The following is an 18,652-nucleotide window of genomic DNA, read 5'->3' as shown; positions in this document are numbered from 1 at the left end:
TGAATATGGTGAATGCCTTATGAATGTTTGGAATTTTCTATATTTTTAAATTTCCCCTACTTTTTAATTTGCTGCCCCTGCTACCCCCCTAAAAATAAGGCCTCCCACCCCTTGCCATCATGGAAATGCATCCCCCTCTATTTCCTACTTTCCCTATCCCAGATACTTGGTAGAACATGGTAATTTTCAAATTTTATGTTCATTGAACTCATTGTCAAATTCAAACCTTTAGCTTAAGCTTTCTAGTAAACACCATCTTCCAAAATAGAATGACATCTTCAACTACCAAACATAACATCATAGTGATGTCGCCTTTCCTTAGATATTTTCATAGTTTAATTTTTAACACACTCATATGTTTCTCACCTGCGCTGACCTGCCATTTTGTGCCAGAATTAAATGCAACTTAGGCTAAAGCAACTTGTAACTCATCAGTAAATTAAATTTTAATTAAAGTTCCATGACTATCATTAGCTGCTAGTTGCTACTATAAATGAATTACTCGCCAGTTGTTCTCTCATTTGGAGCCAACGTGGAAGGGTGAGGAAAGAAATTGAATACAGTCCATACAGCTAAAAAAAATTGCTGGCATCAGCATGTTGGACATGCAATGTTGATCCTACTGGTTGCTTTGACCTTCCTTTGGGTCTAGTCTGTGAAATTTCTGCAGTGACCTACAGAGACTTTTGTTTGACAGAATGGACCAAGAAAGACTACTCTGTAATTCGAGGGCTCAATAAGACAAATGGAAGAAGATATCACTGACCTTGCTAGTGAAAACTCTTTGAAAAGTAGGTTACAATGCTTGCTTAAGGATGAAGATAGTATGAGTATATAGATGTATAAACATTTGGTAAATTCTTCACAACATAGAAACAAAAATGCATGGAGTTCCCTTTCAGTTGTGTACCTTTCTCTAAGCTGACATGAACTGCATGAAATGGTAAGTGTGCAAAAATATCTCCTCCAGCAAACGTCATCCACGTATTCTCAGTTGAATCATGGTCCCCACAAGTTCTGCAAATTTCCTTGACTTTAGCATCACTTCCCCCCATTTGTTTCATGAGTGATTCATAAGGGGAAGGAACACTACTTTTTGAAGTTCAAGCTTGCTTTCGTAATGCTGTTAGAGCCTCTCGGTTGCTATTCCTGGACCTGTCACACTCAACCAGCTGTTTCCAACTTGTGATAGTCAGATAAGTAAGATACGATTGAGACACTTTTGAAATAACCATGTGGAAAAGTTTCATAACATTGAGATTTCACATTATTCTACTTTTGAAATAATTCTGTACAAAATTGTCATTACATTGACATTCGGAGATCTGAAATCTGAAATATCAATGTTATGAAAAAAATTTCCACATATAATTGAAAAATGGATGAAATTTTTTTAGACAGCTATTTCAAAAGAGGAGAGATATGGAAAGTGAATGTTATGAATTTTTTCTACACAGTTATTCAAAATCCTCTCTTAATATCATGATTGTGGAAGCATCAATTATCTGAAATATGACTGCTTCACAATTGTACATATTATTCACCTGTTGTTTTGCCAAGAGAAGACGCTCAGCCTCAATTTCAACCTCTACAAGTCCTTGTTGCAGGCGCTTAACATTGTCATCCATTCCCACACTGCAACCAAATAGAAAGAACATTTCCTAAGTTCTCCCAAATTTCGATTGTAAAAAGGTATTGTTAATCAAGCCTTTAATCTAAGAAAAAATTCAGGGCTGGCTATCCAGAACAAAATTAACTATGTGAAATCAAATATTTATTAAAAAGTAGAAGTGTTACCAAAAAAACAGCACACTCAGAAGGGACAAAATTATAAATATAAAGTACTAAGACTCTAAAAAGCATGCCATCCAGAGTAGCTAAGAAACATAAGAAATAACAAGGCATACATAGTTTTTTATATAAGAAACAAATATAATGATATCACCCTCTTGAAAAGCTGATAGATGCTAGATAGATCAGCAAGAGAGTAGCCTTATAAACAGCAAGGAAAAAAAATAGTAAGGCAAGGTAAGAAGGTAGATATTTGCAGTGAGCACTATCCCACTTACAATTTCCACAATGTATTATAATGATTTAGCAAAACAAAATTTGGAGAGATTTTATTGCCTCTAATATCTATAGCTGTGCAGCCCTGATTGAAGACTTTAGATGTCAAATATATCAGATAGCAGCCCCATTGTGATTCGAACCAGGTCTCTCAACAATTCCATTGGGATTGCAGAAGCAGACCTGTGAAGATGGTATGTTAAGTCATCCCAATCAATGACTTGGGATAAGGTGGTGCTCAAGATTCAAATATGAGGGCATTTCACGCCAGAGTAGCAGATATCTTGAAAACGTCATGATATTTCAGATCTCAGATGCCTGGACAATACTATCCTCAAAATCTTGCAATTTTTTGAAAATGTTGTTTACTGCCATTTTGACTGGTTTATTGACCAATACTGTCACAAGATATTGGCAATATATAACAATATTGAATATAATAAATCCTTATTTTCTTCCATAAAGGCTGTAAACTGCAATTTTTTTTGCACATTTCAACTTTATTCTCCTCTGATTTTTTCTGCAACAAGACATACTGGTTTTTAAGGCTTCCCAACCATGATTTTCAGCATACATTCAAGGATTCCTCTTGGATTTGAGGGCACATTAATCAGACCAACAAAATCTTTGAAGTTGGTATACGGATCTTTAAAATCTAGTTAAGGGTTTATATCTTTTTACTGATTCTTCTTTTTTTCATATTTATTTTAATAATTAATTAAACTTAAAATTATGTTTTATTATATTTTTATGCACAAACCCTAGCCCTAAACTCTGAAATTAGTCTTCAGCGTTTAGGATTAGGGTTATTTTTTAAAGCAATATATTGTTTTGTGTTTTGATGCCTAACCGTTACACTAACCCCATTTCAGGGTTTAGGATAACAACCAGGGCTTTTTATAACAATATGCTCTTTTTGGGGTTTTTCAAAATATCATAATTTTGTTTTATGCCCTAACCCTAAACCTTGAAAAGGGTTAGGGAATGCAAAATCATCAACATCAATTGCTAATCCTAACTAAATGCTGATTTTTTAAGCAATTTCAGATTAGGGACAAAAAATTTAATGTCTTGATTTAGTATGCCTTTACCCTAACTATAAATCTTTTTTTTAGGGTTTGTGTTGTTTATAGTCTTTTAGATTAATGCAATACTCAGAAAATAGAAATTTATCTTAATTTCCAGATTAATATTAATTCTTGTTAGTGTTTAGGAATTTCCAGAATTAAGCAAAAGTAGAGAAATGAATAGAATGAACACACAACACACAAGTACCCTGGGAAAACCTCCTAGGAGGAAAAACCCAGCCAGAAAAGATCCTCGGATCTGATTATGGATTATGAATAATAATCTGATTACAATACTTATCTCAGTTCACCCTTTGGGCTAATGGCATCTTCAAGTGGTTTCAGATCTGCCCCTTAACCAGTTTCGGATCTGCCTTTTGTTGTATCAACCAGCAACCAAGGATTTGATCTTGAAATGAAATGTATGTCTCCAGCTGATGACTGTAATCAACTTCAGAACAGCAGGTCCTTCAATTGGCAGATCGCTTGATGAAGAGCACTCCCTTAACAGCAGAGATGAATCGCTTTATGCCCAGCAGATAAAAGACTGAGTTCGCTGTCCTTCAGATCAGATTCGCATATGAGAGAGTAGATGATTGTGTGTGTAAATGAAGTCAAGTTGTCCTTTATTTATATGAGGCGAGGGACCTATTTAGGTCGTCTTGACATTAATTATTTTTATCCTTTTTCTTTTGTGCGAATTGTCTTTTTTATATAGGGTCGGCCCTATTTAGAGGGAACACGTTTCCCTTAGGGTGGCGTGAGGAATAGGTTCAGCTTTGTTTAGGGAGTGGCGTGTGAGAGAGGGCCCAGCCCTACACGTTAAAGAGGGGCCAGCCCTTTGGGCGGATTCCAATGTTGCCTAAGGCAATTGGAATCCGCCCCTCCTACCTAATTACAATCAACACTCCATCTTAATTAGGGAGGAAAAAACATAATCAGAATATCATAATCTTCCATCTTGCACACAAGCAAAGAATGGATTACATAATCAGAATATTGTAGTCTTCCATCTTGCACACAAGCATATAATGGAACTACATAATATAATCTTCCAGCTCGCACACAAACATAGACTGGATCCACCTTACATTGCCCGCAGATGGTGGAGAGGATCTTTTCTACCATCTTACATTGCCCGCAGAGGATGGTAACGATTACTTTTCTCCCAGAGAAGATTACAATACCACCTTACATTGCCCGCAGAGGGTGGTTTGATACAACACAATGTATCACTAAGATTGAGGCTCCCTCTCAACTAGGGTTTCATTTTCCAAAACACAGAGTCTGTCTCTGAAGTACACAAACTTCACTTTGGACAGAGGCTTGGTAAGAATATCTGCAACCTGCTCATCAGTGCTGACATACTTTAGCTAAATGGAACCTCTTTGCACCATATCTCGAATGAAGTGATAATGAGTTTCCACATGTTTTGACCTGTCATGAAACACTAGATTGACGGACATTTTGATACAACTCTTATTATCACAATGAATAACTGTAGGTTCTCAAGGTTGTCCAAACAGCTCAGCAAGAAGCTTACGAAGCCACACTGCTTCTCTAGAAGCAACACTTGCTGTAATATACTCAGCTTCAGCAGTACTTAGTGCAACTGAGGATTGTTTTCTGCAAGCCCAAGAGATCACTGCGGATCCTAAGCTGAAACAAATGCCATAAGTGTTTTTCCTGTCTTTAACACTTCCAGCCCAATCTGCATCTGAATAACCTTCCAAGGTTATTGAAGTGTTAAGTGGATACTTCAGCCCATATCCAACTGTGCCTTGCAAGTATCTTAGGATGTGCTTGGCTGCAACAAGATGAACATGTTTGGGCATGCTCATGAACTGGCTGAGAGCATTCACTGCATAGCATTTATCTGGTCTAGTGTTAACTAGATACATCAATGATCCAATCAACTCCCTGTACTCCGATGGATCTGCAAAATCAGAGTTAGCTGCAGAAACACTTAACTTCTTTAAGTTAGATTTCATAGGGGTAGACATAGGTTTACAATCCATCATTCTAAATCTTTTCAAAATATCAATAGTATACTTTCCTTGATTTAGAAAAAATTCGTTAGATCTTTGTCATACTTCTAGACCTAGAAAATAATGCATTAGACCTAAGTCCTTCATTTCAAATTCTGAAGCTAATTCTTTCTTACATCTAATGATAAGTTCATCTTTACCAGTAAGAAATAAATCATCCACATATAGAACTAGAATTAACATTTCATCATTAGATATCTTAAAGTAGATGTTAGAGTCAGCATCATTTTTACAAAATCCTAAACTTAACAAGTACTTATCAATAATTTCATACCAAGCACGAGGGGCCTGTTTGAGGCTACATAGAGCTTTCTTCAATCTGCACACATAAGTTTCTCTATCCTGAATCTCATAACCCTCAGGTTGTTCAATATAGACTTCTTCCTCAATGACACCATTAAGGAAGGCAGTCTTAACATCCATTTGATGTAGCTTCCAACTTCTAGCTGCAGCAGTAGCTATTATAGTTCTAATAGAGATATATCTAGCAACAGGAGCAAATGTTTCTTCATAGTCTATATCTTCCTTTTGATAAAAACCACGAGCTACAAATCTAGCCTTATATTTTTCAATATTACCATCAGCATTATGTTTAATTTTGAATAACCATTTAGAAGAAACAACAAATTTACCTTTGGGTCTAGGCACAATGTCTCAAACATCATTCTTGATGATTGACTGATACTCTTCATCCATAGCAAGCTTCCAGGCATGATGGTTCAAGGCTTCTTCAACATTGCATGGCTCAGACTCAATGAGATTGCACATCAATGCAACGTAGTTGGAGAATACTTGAGGTCTCTTGGTTTCTCGGAAGGTAACGTAGTTGGAGAATACTTGAGGTCTCTTGGTTTCTCGGAAGGTGCCACTAGGAGCTGCAAATCTTTCAGCTTCTTGAATGGTGTTTCTTACCCAAAGTGGCCTCTTTTTGCTAACAACAATGTCACTAGGTATATCAGTGGGATTCATAGGCTCCGGTGGATCATTATGCTCTTCTTGAGGTGGAGGTTCAACAGGCTCCCTCTGAATCTCAGGGTTAGTATCAACATTCATATCTTGATTGTCATTAACTTCATCAATAACAAGAGAACCTTTTGATTTCTTAAAGGCAATATCTTCTTCAAAAGTAACATCCCTACTTACCTCAACATACCTTTGACATGGAATATAGATCCTGAAGGCCTTGGAGGATTCACTGTATCCAACTAGCATGCCTTTCTTCCCGGAGGCCTCCAACTTGGTTCGCTTTTCCTTGGGCGCATGAACATAATCAGGACTTCCAAAAATTCTTAAGTGACTAATGTCAGGTTTGGATCCTGTGAAGGCTTCTTCAGGAGTCATTCTTTAGAACACGGTGAGGACATCTATTCTGAATATATACCATTGTTCTAAGAGCCTCAGCCCATAGAAAGGTCTGCAAATCTTGATCATGAATCATAGCCTTTGCAACCTCAACAATTGTTCTATTCTTCCTTTCAGCAACTCCATTTTGCTGAGGATTGTATGGAACACAAAACTCCCTCTTAATTTCTGTCTCGACACAAAAATCATGAAAGCTTCCAGAGGTATACTCACCTCCATTGTCAGATCTTAAACATTTAATTCTTTTACCAGAGGTGTTTTCAGCCAATGCCTTAAACTCTTTAAATCTACTTAAGACTTCATCAGATTCTTTAGATTTCAAGAAGTAGATCCAAGTTTTCCTAGAGAAATCATCTATGAAGATTACATAATAAAGAAATCCACTAGCAGATGCTATAGACATAGGACCACATAAATCAGAGTGAACAAGTGCTAGTTTATCTTTAGCTCTACTTTCACTTTTATGAAAAGGGCTTTTAACATTTTTACCTATAGCACAACCTTTGCATGTATCATCATGAATTTGACTGAGTTTAGGCATACCTTTGACTAACTTTCCAAGGGAGGGAAATGCTTGATAGTGTAAGTGTCCAAGTCTTTTATGTCATACCTCACAGGATTCGGGAGCCTCATTAATGAGGGCTTGAACAGAGTTAGTAAGAGCTTATATAAACTATCATATCTATTACCAATTACACGAGCAGATTTAAAACTAGATTTCTTAGGCCAAGCAAGTACTTTTCTCTCAAAAAATGCAATTTGATAACCTTTATCTTCTAGAGCAAAAATGGAAATTAAGTTTCTTTTAATTCCAGGAACAAATAAGATATCACTAAGAAGAAGTGAAATACCAGAGTCTAAATTTAAAGTAGTGTCAGAACCTCTTACCGAATATCGAGCATCGTCACCAATTACCACAGTTAGACTGGTATCCTTTTCTACTAAGTCTGAAAGGTGATCACGGTAGCCTGTGATGTGTCTGGAAGCACCACTGTCAATCAGCCATGTGTTACTGTCTATGGGTATGCTGCTTGACAGGGCACAAATGAATAAGAAGTCATCATTTTGTTCTAAGACTTCATTTAGGTTGGCTTCTCTTTGCGTAGGATCATTCTAACACTCTTTAGCACAGTGACCAAATTTGTCGCATCTGAAACATCGAACACGAGAGATATCTCTTGGCTTCTTCCAAGAATGCTGAGAACTAGGTGGTCTAAAGTCTCTATTCCTCTTGGGGTAATACTTCTTCCAATTTCCACCTTTCTTGCATTCGGCTGCAAGCATGTGTTGATCATCTACATGAGGACTTTTGAGTTGCCCCCTTGTGATAAGACACGACTCTTCTTGAATGCAATCATTCTTAAGGCGATCAAGGGTAGGTAACTCAGTTCTACCACTTATGGTTTGAATAAAGGACTTCCATGAGTGCGGTAGACCATTTAGGGCAATCATAACAAGATCCTTGTCTTCCATGTTATGCCCAATTGTACCTAGTTGATTCTTTAGTTCTAAAATCCTCATAAAATAAGACATAACAGAATCGTCTTTTGACATTTTGATATTAAGTAATTGCTACCTTAAAGTAATTGCCCTACTGAGATTGTTAATTTCATAGGTACCTTGTAGATGACTAAATATTTCTCTTGCAGTAGTGAATGAGGCAATGGAGGTGACTAGGTGGTCTTTAACTGAATCAATAAGGAGCTTTCTGGCCTTAACAGCATCCCTTTTGAATTGTTTAAGCTCAGCTGCATCCGTAGGTTCAACTAGCTCTTTCGCTTCTATGAAGTGAAGATGATCTTCTTCCTCTAGAGCAACCATGATTTGAACCTTCCATGCAGCAAAGTTGAAATTTCCATCAAGCCTATCTTCAACTTTCAGCCCCATTGATCTGACCTATGAATGAGACAACAATCTGGATATAAAAGAGTACTAAATTCTGAAATCTGAAAGTTGATCTAGCCTATAGCTCTGATACCATGTTGTTTTTAGTCTTTTAGATTAATGCAATACTCAGAAAATAGAAATTTATCTGAATTTCCAAATTAATATTAATTGTTGTTAGTGTTTAGGAATTTCCAGAATTAAGCAAAAGTAGAGAAATGAATAGAATGAACACACAACACACAAGTACCCTGGGAAAACCTCCTAGGAGGAAAAACCCAGCCAGAAAAGATCCTCAGATCTAATTATGGATTATGAATAATAATCTGATTACAATACTTATCTCACTTCACCCTTAGGGCTAATGGCATCTTCAAGTGGTTTCAGATCTGCCCCTTAACCAATTTCGGATCTGCCTTTTGTTGTATCAACCAGCAACCAAGGATTTGATCTTGAAATGAAATGTATGTCTCCAACTGATGACTGTAATCAACTTCAGAACCGCAGGTCATTCAATTGGCAAATCGCTTGATGAAGAGCACTCCCTTAACAGTAGAGATGGATCGCTTTATGCCCAGCAGATAAAAGACTGAGTTTGTTGTCCTTCAAATTAGATTCGCATATGAGAGAGTAGATGATTGTGTGTGTAAATGAAGTCAAGTTGTCCTCTATTTATATGAGGCGAGGGACCTATTTAGGTCGGCTTGACATTAATTATTTTTATCCTTTTTCTTTTGTGTGAATTGTCTTTTGAATATAGGGTCGGCCCTATTTAGAGGGAATACGTTTCCCTTAGGGTGGCGTGAGGAATAGGTTCGGCTTTGTTTAGGGAATGGCGTGTGAGAGAGGGCCCATCCCTACACGTTAATGAGGGGCCAGCCCTTTGGGCGGATTCCAATGTTGCCTAAGGCAATTGGAATCCGCCCCTCCTACCTAATTACAATCAACTTTATGATTATGATTTAAAATATTAATATTTGTAAATGTATATTTTCATGAAAAACCCTAAAAAAAATTGTAGGGTTACCAAAATACCATAGTAAAAGTTTGGATATTGAACCCCTCTATTGTGTGCCAAACACGACATTCAACAAGATTAGCATCTTGCATCCTAGGAAGTCGTCGTAACCATCACCAAATTGTGCTAGAAAAAAGCATTCAAAGGCTTTTCCTAATCATCTAGTGCCTTTTGAGGTACTGGTCTTTGTATAGAGGCCCTTAAGCTAGTAAACCTAAGTGAATTAGCTTTGAAACCCTTTGTTTGCATTTGTCTAGAACCTCATTTATATCTGTCCATGCACTTTTGTTCGAATTTTGAAGTGACTTACAATCACCTGTAGCATATCACGTGAGTGAAATTTCAATATGGAAAAGTTATTAGGCATCAGCTCTTTGTTTTAGCATACTTGCTATAAGTGGTTGCATATCTTATTACCTTTCTATGCAGCAAAATGGAAAAAGCAAACAAGCACTTTTGATCAAGCTCTTTTACCAAAGGTTGTTTGATCAAGTGTTGGTCAACGTGTCATTGGATCTTGAATCAAATGAAACAAAGGATAATGGTGGGATTTTTAAAGTCATAAGTAACATTCATTTAACATAAATGTTGAACCTAATTGGTCAAGAAGTGAACATGTGGGCAACCACATAGGCTCACATATTGTGGAATGAACAAGGATTGGCTAAGTGGGTCAATAGCATCTCTATGGTGAGCCCAATCTCCCTATTTGGCAATTTTTGAAGGAAATGCATACTTTTGACTTATCTTTGTGACAAAACAATAGAAGCAGGTTCTGACTAGTTTTAGTCCCTTTAGGTTCTAACAACTACATGGCATACACCTAGCTTGATGTGTCTCATTCTATTAGACAACGAACAAATATATAGTTACTCATATGGGTCCATAGCTCAAGGACAAATGAAATATTGCCACATGTCAACCAAGGACAGTCACCAATATGATTCTCTAATATACCCTATGATGATTAGGATAGAGATGACATATCCTAATGCCACTTAATAAAGTGTAGTTGGCAACATGTTCTTTTCTAGGAAAAACAGCAAAAGCTAAAAGCACGCATCTTTGTTTTCCCCATTCTACTTCACACCTTTGATTATTTGTCAATCAATTCATATCAATGCGAGCTGTTAATCAAATCAAAATTTTCAAAATCCTTAGGCAACATGACGTTTTCAAACATTCTAAAGGAAAAGAGAGCTGAAGCATTAACGGAGCCTGCTACTAATATTAATTACTATGCACACACAAGTGCCAAGTAATAAAAGGAAAGACTCTGCCCTAATTCTTCTCATCCTACAATTGAATTGGTAAAAGTGCGGAGCGGAGAAAAGATATTAAGTAAACATTATCAAACAAGGACATTCCAAGAGTAAATTCCACACGAGACTATTTAGAGCTTTCACACTTTGAATACTTGTCCTGAAAAATAGATATGTTGTCACTAAAGAAATTGAAAGATAGGTTGTATAGGGAAAAGATAGGGCACATATATTTGAGCTTCAAATTTGCTTGTGCTATGGCTATGAATTATTTTTTAAATTTATTTATAGTCTAATGGAAAATTTGGAAACCTTTGTGTGCCCCAACCTGAAATGCCAAGCATATAGTACTCCCTCATCCAATGAATGTAGATCTATCTGTATTAAAATGTTTCCAAAATGGCTCATAAGAGAATTGTGAATCAATATGATTTAGAAGTCATCCCCTAGGCAGAAAAGGTACAATAGGGTTACTAGAAAAGAAAACTCTAAAAGAAATTTCTTCAAAATTCAAAGAGTATTCAAAGAGTGTATCAAGGACCCAATAATTCACATACCAAGAGGATGATTGTTTGAAATCTTCTATGACAAAGGGGTCAGGCCACCTCCTATTTACAATACACAAGCACTTGATTTAGTGAAAGCTAAAGCACCTAACTGTTTACTAATTCCAAAAAAATTTACTGGGCCTACAATTGTTATAATGCAAACTGAAACACCCATACCATGTGGGATGCAACTATGCAAATAAATTTTAATCTCGACAAAAGGCTTTTCAACTAGCCCATGAGACTAGGAAACCATTGGATCTGAAAAGACTAACCTTTTTATATAAGAAAGATTAAAATGTTTACAAAGGACATAGACTGCCCCATCATAGGATCCATGATGATTCAAGGGTCAAACCAAAAACCCCTAAAGATGAAATAAGCCTTTGAGCTACGTAAGTTTGTCTCATACTTTCAAGAGACATACCAGCAGTACAATCAGGTAGCCAGACAAGATGTTGATGATCAAGTACTACAAAAAGGTTGAGGAGGTATTCAGTTCTATGTCACATCAATGACCATTACAGAAAATGGAAGAGTTTGAGGGATTTAGGAAGATATACTCAAATGCCAGACTAGCCTATGTTCTACAAGGCTTGGAAAAAGCAGAAGTTAGGTTGGCAGAGGAACATTCTTTACATATATTAAATGACCACCTAGGCTTCCATTCCCAGCAGCATTAATGGCACTTATGCCGTCCTTAAGAATTGCTTCTCTGGTAGTGCTACCTGAGCTTTCACACTTAGTTGAGTATTCTAAAACTAAAGGAATGGCAGAAAAAATGCTTACAAAAGAAAATGAGGTTACACAGGTTGAATTTCCTCGAAAGAATAAAAGAAATCATTCAAGGTGGGGCCCCTCCTAGGCCCAAAGGAAACCAAGCGGTGGATACAACTTCCTGTAGATTGCTTGGACAATGTACTGTTGAAGTTGGTGTGGATAACATTAGGTTGAAAGTATGTGAAGAGTTTATGGAAGACAAGCAGTCCATAAGGACTCCTAAATTCAAAAGATTTGCATTGATGGTCAAAATCCAAGAGAGACAGACACTAAAGATGCACGATGCATTGATTGAAAATTATCCGAATGATATAGAAAATGGTCTACCTCCAAATGATTTTAAGTTTTGAATTAACAACATTACTTCCAAGGAGGGAAGGGAATTAATTAGATCCAGTGGGTATCTACTATTACCTAGTTGGTACATTGCAGAAACTTACTGTCGAGGTTCTTAATATTGCCTCCATAACAAACTTACTTTTGTACCCTGGATATCTATGGCATTTAAAACGGCAAACAATAACAGAAACAGCCCATACAAATATATGAAACGGATGCACATTCTATTCTCTGGTTTGTAATATGGAAAAAGACTTTGCAAGGTTCTATATAAACAATCACAGAATTGACCTTGATATCTATAAAAAATAACTTTTTAATACAAACCAAATACCTACATGCGTTCCCCCGTTGGTGTTACTTAAACAGCAAAAGAGAAATTTAAGGCAAACAAAATGGGCCAAGCCAAATACATTTGCATTAAGGGGATCTTAGTTCTAAAACTCACATAATTCATGAACCAGAAGTAACTAGCGAGCGTTCACTAAGTTTTCTGAGCTATTTATGGAATTTCTAGTGAGCAATCACTAGTCTGTACCCAGTTCATTCACCGTGTTCATGATTCCACGCTCTGTCTTTTACATGCTCCCAAGAGATTACATTTCTTTGAGAAGTCTTCTCAAACAGTTTGCATGCCTTATCTGTGACTACACATTTTGCATAAACGTCTATTACCGTCTGGCAGTAATGAATATAATATCTTCTGACAAAAATCCTCTTTCCATTCTCCTTTGATAGACGTCCAGATCCATGGTAATCCCCATTCTGATATTGGCATAAAAGAAGCTTTCGACGTTTGAGAAATTTAGTTTTACAACTCGGTTTATGAGTTTACAGGGCGTTTTTAATGAATCTATTTGATGCAGCTCCTGCAATTCATTAATGGCATTTCATGATATCACATTTCTTTGAGCCACTTTGCTAAAAAGTCCGCTTGCTTGTCGACTGTAGCATTTCCAACTACAATGTTTGACAAAAATACCCCTTCCAGTATGCGTTTAGGAATGTCCATACCCTGGAAAATACTAAAAAATTAGCAAAATTAGATTTTAAATCTGCCATTTTCATATACCCTAAATGTTCCTTATGCCTTTACATGAAATTAATTTTACATGTTTACTCCGGCTTTACAATTTCCCACTGCAGCATGTTGTTTCGGTGTCACGGAGAAAAATTGCCCTTTACAAATCTAGGCTGAAATCCAGTTCACAGGGCTCACGATGGCATGGCATGGAATTGAACTTGCCTTGGTTACATGTCTACAATATTTTTTCTATAGTTATAATTTCTACTCCAGCCTATATCTGAACTTAGATTTATTTTGCTGACATTTAATGTGAACTTGAGATGCGGTGAGGGTGCATCTGATTGGTGAGCACATAGATTGTGAAAGTACTCTGTGCTGCCCATGGCCATATGCCAAGACACTATCGTGATTAATCATAAGCGCAGCTCTAATGCAGAAACAAAGATTTTGCAGATTGCAAATGTGCAATCAAAAAAATATGAGCTTTACATTTATTTACACATCCTGGTCAAGTCAGTTAGGGAGACTGTAATTTGCCTCAGGTTTTCCTATTTTTATCTGCTTTAGGTTTTTGTTCAGACCATAGTGTCAGAAGAAAACAGACACAGACAAAACCACAGAGCCAACGTCTTCATTTATCAGATAACAACAAAATTGTTTTAGAAATGTATAAAACACAACTAAAACTGGTCTGGCCGCGTACAGATTCAAAAAAAAAAATCAGTGAAACTATGGCAAGTGACTTAAGTTAAGAAAACTTGTGCCGTGCTGTCAAAGATGTCGATGAAAAAAATGGGCAGAGTATGCAACAAAAATATTACGAAACCCTACCAAAGCACAAATTTGCTTAAAGGGAGACGAACTATAATCGATCTACCTACAGCTGCTGCTTCAATCTATTCAAAGTAAACACTGTGTACTCTGGGTATCGAAAAAATTTTGCAGGCATCCGAGGGTTTTGTCAGCTTCATTTAAAGAGAACAGCCACAAACAGAAAGAAAACAGAGAAGCCACACCTTGTCCTTATTCTACACCATTTTATAATTTTTCTTATGCACAAGAAACCAATGCAATCAATCATTTTATTTTTTATTCTTTTTTCCAATGCAATCAATCATTTTTTTTTTTATTCTTTTTTCCAATGCAATCATTTTATCAAAGCAATAAACATCAAAGAAATCAAAGAAATCACAAACATCAAATAGGGGTGGGATCTAGTAAAAGGACACAATGAAAATAGTGAAGGTCTAGTAGATTCATGAGAAACAAGATATTGGAGGAAGTGATATCAAAACATAGTAGTTCAGAAAGGATCAATGGATTACACAACCATATCGAAACAATAGAAAAGTTTAAGGGGTTTAAACAAGTTCAAAGGTATGATGGGAATGATATTTCAAGAGGGTTTTCAATTCTTCTTTAACTTCTCAACATACTTTAAGTTTAAGGGGTTTAAACAAGTTCAAAGGTATGATGGGAATGATATCTCAAGAGGGTTTTTAATTCTTCTTTAACTTCTCAACATACTTTTCAACAAGTCTTTAATTGTTATTTTGTGCTCCAATTTCATTCTCATGTAGGAGCAACAAGCAACAAATAGTACATGGGACATGTGTGCAAAAGTATTCTAGCACTAATCTCTCAAAATTAGTGGAAAGATGTGTTTACATAAATGCAAAACAAAACAAGAGGATTTTAAAACATAGGCAAACTCAAAAATTGAAACATGCAAAAAGAGAAAATTTGCAACTATTTTACTAAAAGTAATACATAAGACCTTAATAGATACAACAATGTAAAGAAAAGGAATAAGTGAGCCTAACGTTTTGCACGTCATCAATTACAAAGAAAATTCGGGTTGAAATTGATTAAGCAAATATGGCAGAAAGGGCTAAAAAGGCATACAAATATATATAGCCTTATTACAACGCCACTAATGTGGTCCTCAAAATTATATGTTGGTGAGCTAATGATCATGAAAAGGAGACTTTGGCCCCTAGAACCAAGGGGTCAATACGAAGACATCAATATGAAGGATGTCACATGGGAGAACAAACTACTCAGAGAGTCGGTAAACAAATCATAAAACATTGTGGCAAAAGGTGAGCAAGAATTGATTTTAGTAAGGCGGATTTTAGATCAAATTGAAATAGAACAAGAAAACAAGACAAAAGTGCTAGAAGGAAGCAACAATTCACAAATAAAATACATCCAATCAACAAAGGCCAACATGGAGATAAAAGAAAACCAACTAGGATAACAAATAGAGGAGGATAAATCCTAGGCTCGAGAAGTAAAGAGACAATCAAACACATAGAGAGACAAGTCAAGGGGAAAATAAGAGAAGAAAAGGACAGAAGTGATAGGGCTATGAATATCATCATTAAAGGACTAAAATATTATGGTGAGAAAGAAATCATAAAAGAGCTAACAAGAGAATTTTTTAAAGACCAACTACAATGGTTAGGATTTACTCATTAGGCAAATAGGATAATGATAAGAGATGGCAAGAGCAAACATGTAAGAGTTGCCTTGAGGAACATAGAAGACAAGAACATGATACTACAACATAAAAGGTTCCTTAGAGGTACACAATATACCTTAATAAGGACTTGTCCATAGTACAATAAAAAGAAAGGAAAAAAGGAGTTAGATAAAGTAAAGGTAGAAAGTGATGCAAGAAAATGGTCTTGGTTACAAAATAGAAAGGCCCAATTTAGTGACAGAATGGCATACCATAAATAGGAATTTGGGGCCCCTCAAGAATATTTGACAATGGTAAGTTGGAAATGTAGAGGTTATCCATGGAGAAGAGAACTTGGGTTGGAGCTCATAGCAGAAGGAGAAGACATTATTGTTCTTATAAAGACTCATGAACATGATGGATGTAAAGTCCTGAATTTTGAAGGGTATTAAAAAGCTTTAGTATGGAATGAAAGCATCGATTATGACAAAGGGTATGGTACAGTTGTGATTATAATCAAAGAAACATGGTTGCATTGATTACATTGCTTTAGGCACAGTTGTGATTGTAATCAATGCAACTATTAAAATTTTCACCATTGAAGATATCAATTAGGGCATTAAAAGGTTGGTAGGAAGGAAAGCATGAGATGTCAATGGGCTGCAAGAACAATATTTAAAACGGAGTATAGAGGTCCTTGCACCTCGTATCAAGTATATCTTTAATAATCTCATATAAAAGGGCTTCATGAAAGATTGGATGGCCAATGTTGTTATCCCTAAAAACAAAAGTAGTGATATCAATAAGTCATCGAATCACGACACTATTATGGTTAATTACCTCCTTGGAAAAAATTAAAAGAATGATCAAATATAAAATTAATAGTTCAATAGAAAAAAGGGAAAAATAGCTAAAGGGAAAGTTGGCTTTAAACCAAAACATTCCATTGTTGAACATGGTGTTAACCTTAGGTTCTTGATTAAAAAAATATGGAACACCCAAGGAAACAAAGATTTTTTCCACTTCCTAGACTTTAAAAAATACTTTGACACAATACCTTGCAGCAAGTTGTGGAATAGGAAGGAGGAACTAGGAGTTCTAGATGTGTTTGTAGCAATAGATCATAAGATTTATGAATAATTCAAGGCTAAAATATGAACTAGTAATGAAATATTAGAGTGCTTTGGAAGCGATACTGGTGTCAAATAAGGTTTCTCACTTTCCCCAACTTTGTTTGGGCTATGAATTGATAAGTTAGAAGAGTGGATAATCAAGGTTGGTGGGGAGAGAGTTTAGTTGGATAAGTATGTAATAAAGTTACTCTTATATGTGGATGATTTCATATTAATTCTAAAACAACTTATATACTAAGAAAATATTTTAGGGCACAAAAACCTTTTATCAAGAGGTCGAGATGTAGGTGAAAACTAACAAAAACAAAAGAATGATCTTCTCAGTGTAGAGAAAAAGGAAACAAACTAATTTTGTTTTTTAAGACAATCCATTGTAAGTAGTGGGTGAGTATAAATACCTCGGGTTTGATTTCCACAGCAAGCTCAACTAGGAAATATGTAGAGAAAAAATAATTCAAGGAGGTTGGAAAGCATTATAATCCCTACAAAATGGATGTAGAAATGCAAAATTATGGATTGGAAAATCAAGATAACACTTTTTTCTTTTCTTTTTACTTCGGTGAATTTTTGTAGGTGTAAAATTTGGGACAATAGCATGTCAAAAATGGAGGTAGGTAGAAAGAATCTAAAAACATCTTAGCTTAATTTGTCTCATTTTTTTGTACAACATTTTATTGGCTAAACTATGTAGTTTCCCTTTGGAAGCATCAAAAATGGTATGACTGTTAGGTTACCTATAGAAGATTCAAAATATGTAGAACCATCATTGGCCTAGGCTAATTATGAGAGAAGAGATAACTAGAAGAAAGTGTTGGAAAAAATGGTGTCTCAACCTTACATTTACATGAGGTTACTATTTATAGTAGGTTTTCATTTGAGAATGAAATGGTGCAAAATTCTCCCCAAAGCTTTTGGTTGGCTAAATAAGCATTCCGGTAAAGTTTCGTCGCAAAATCACAACTAGTTTTGAAGATATTAAAGTTTTTGTTTGGAGGGGTGCGATGAAAGGTTTAAATTTAATTTTGAGGACTTAAGAGGCTCCGAAACACCTTGAAAAGTGGGTGTAAATTGCGCAGCGATTTATGAGGTGATAAAGAACTTCACGAGCTTTCCAACTCTTCAAACGGTTCGTCAATCGGACACACGGTTCACAAGTTATGGCCTTTGGAAGTAAAAGGGAGGGACATGTGTTGATGTGTGTTTTGACACGTCATAGGGCATCTAGATAGGAGATAAGGTTGGCTCCACTTTATTGGGTGGTTTTAGCTCATGGTTTTATAATATTGTTTGATGCTTTCTTGTATTGTATCTTCTATATATGAGGTGTGTGAGATAGAGGTTGTGTGTAAGTGTCTTATGGCTATTGAGTTACAACTAAATCTCTTATTAGTTGTACTCTTGTGAAGAGCTTGCTATGCAAGTATATTGTAATATGTTGTTGATTGTTGATTAATATATTGGGCGGCTTTTGGAGTGTGGGGTTTTTCTCTTGAAAGGGTTTTCCCCACGTGAATCATTGTGTTGTAGTATGCATGTTGTTGTGTCCATTTATGTTAATTTTTTATAACTGTCGTAATGATCTGTAAAAAAATTTGCATTACCCTCCTCTCAAGGTTAAAGTGTAGGAAGTTGTTCTGCTACTTAACTTCCTTA

The 18,652-nt window shown here is 36.0% G+C and overlaps 1 non-coding gene across 1 annotated transcript in view; it reads right to left on the bottom strand.

Annotated features, from left to right (window-relative positions):
- Window positions 1–18,652, bottom strand: part of LOC131067478 (uncharacterized) — a 58,453-nt gene that overhangs the window by 17,262 nt on the left and 22,539 nt on the right. The window contains exons 2-3 of the transcript XR_009372047.1: window positions 1,545–1,635; window positions 911–1,172 (exon numbers count right to left, since the gene is read on the bottom strand). This is a non-coding gene — a transcript (uncharacterized LOC131067478). The remainder of the gene's footprint in view (window positions 1–910; window positions 1,173–1,544; window positions 1,636–18,652) is intronic.

This window comes from Cryptomeria japonica, chromosome 3, assembly GCF_030272615.1.
Source record: "Cryptomeria japonica chromosome 3, Sugi_1.0, whole genome shotgun sequence".
Classification (NCBI taxonomy): domain Eukaryota; kingdom Viridiplantae; phylum Streptophyta; class Pinopsida; order Cupressales; family Cupressaceae; genus Cryptomeria; species Cryptomeria japonica.
Note: the sequence above shows the minus strand (reverse complement) of the source record. Positions and strands in the feature narration are given on the sequence as shown.